Source organism: Sturnira hondurensis, unplaced genomic scaffold, assembly GCF_014824575.4.
Source record: "Sturnira hondurensis isolate 20B ecotype Veracruz unplaced genomic scaffold, ASM1482457v3 Scaffold0001329, whole genome shotgun sequence".
In the NCBI taxonomy this organism is placed as follows: Eukaryota; Metazoa; Chordata; class Mammalia; order Chiroptera; family Phyllostomidae; genus Sturnira; species Sturnira hondurensis.
Window position 1 is genome coordinate 1 of NW_028073960.1, and position 1,892 is coordinate 1,892.

Genomic DNA, 1,892 nt, shown 5'->3' on the forward strand with positions numbered 1-1,892 from the left:
TCATGTCAGAATTGCAAAGCTGCCCACATGGCATCAGAGCTCGGTACCTGCACGAAGCACCACTGTACCTAGGCCAGAACAGATGCTGCAGGGCAGGCGGCTGGGCGAAGTCCAGAAGTGATGCATGACGTCAGCGGCCAGGAAGATGGCTGCCTCCAGAGCAGGAGAAGGTGGCGGCACTCTCCACAGGTCGGTTCCTGGGCCGGGCTGCTTGATTTCCCACTTTGACGGGCGCTTCCCCTCCATCTGCTCCTGGCTGTGGTGCTGACCACGTCCGTGAAGCCAGAGTGCGGCTTCCGGGCTGCCGGACTCCTGGTGGAGACAAACCCCGGACCAGGGACTGTGCGGCCCCACGGTCCCGGGGCGGCCGTTGCTGCTTCTGCTCACAGCTCAGCCGCTCGATGCCCATCCTGGGCCCTCGGACCCGGCCCAGCTGAACACGCAGGGGTCTTGGGTGCCTGTGGGAATCTTAGGCAGAAGGCGGTGCTGGAGGGAGGGGGAACGGCCCAAGGTGAGGGATCTGCTCCTCAGCCAGTCCAGGCGGTGCCCCGTTACCCAGCATCCTGCAGGGCGGGGAGGGCGGTCTGCTTCCCCGGGGCTCTCCTCCGTGTGGGTAGAGGAAGAGAGGACTAAGGGGAAGAGGACTGTTGCTCTTTGTGATAACGGGAAGCCGACCATGCTTACCTGACGTGGTGCGTATCTTTTTTCACTAAGTGGAAAACTGCAGTGCAAAGAAAAATAAAAGCTCAGAAGAAAATGAAGGCGAACTGAGGAACAGTGGTTGCTGAGAGAAGCTGCTCAACTCCTGTATACAGTGTTTCGTTTCCTATGAGCACAGACTTTGAAAGTAAGTTTTAAGGACGAAGTTATAGAAATTTGACCATTTAAAAAATGTTAAGTTAAAAATGGTAAGCTCTACTACTTAAAACATTAATAGGAATGACCTTTGGAAACCAGATTATAGAACAATGTAGTTTAATATTTCATGTGCTCATTGCATAATAAAAATAGTTTTCAAATTATGTGACAAAATAGAAGCCTTCAGTGTATTGTGCTTGGTACTTTTAAGGTAATACGTAAGGATACAGTCTATGTACANGTTGGGGAAATATTTCAGTACACTTTGGGTCAGAGCACCTAATGAGGCAAGGCTTATTGAAAAAGTGACCTTTTCTTCACTTCTGGGCCTTTTGGCTGAGATGAAGTTTAGTATGTGTTATTATGAGTTTTCTATCTGACACCTCCTCTCTCCGAGGACATTATCTTAAATGGGATTTTGGACCTGACAGGTGGAATAGGAGTTTGCTCCATCCACTCTTAGGATCTCCCTGGTATTGTGGTCCTTCTGGAAATGGTGTACCTTCTTCAGGGGGACCAAGAAAAAGTGACCTTTTAGTGCTACAACTTCAATTACTGTGCTTGGTGTTGGAAATCGAGTGTGCTTGTGATGGAGCCATTGAATTGAAGAGAATTGAACTTAGTACCTGTAGGTGATTGAAAATTAAGTAATAAAATGGTGCATTTTATTTGCTTGATGGTTTTCATTTTATGGATGGCATTGTTTATTTAAACATGACTTTTTTTTTTGTCTAACATTAAGTATATGAGAGTCCGAAAGTAATTTCGAAAGGAGCAAGCATTTATTACATGATATTTATGGCAGGTAGTTTTTGTTAACCATGCTTAGTCGTTTGTGGAAGTCCAATAGGAATCTCTAGAACTTGCTGCTAGATTATTAGCATATTTTAACATCGGATGTCTGCATTTTCCCATTGATATTTAGTCTTATTGTTGCAGTTTAATTTTGTCTTTGGGTTTATGAAATTTGAAAGTCAGAGTGGTGAAAAGAAGGTCTTTTTGGTAGTTACTGAGCTTTCTTAAACAAGTGAGAT

General features: G+C 45.9%; 1 non-coding gene across 1 annotated transcript; it reads left to right on the forward strand.

Annotated features, from left to right (window-relative positions):
• The first annotated feature begins 1,174 nt into the window (after positions 1–1,174).
• LOC118974288 (U2 spliceosomal RNA) lies at positions 1,175–1,365 on the forward strand. Its single transcript, XR_005063858.1, has one exon. It is a non-coding gene; the product is annotated as a U2 spliceosomal RNA (small nuclear RNA).
• The last annotated feature ends 527 nt before the right edge of the window (positions 1,366–1,892 follow it).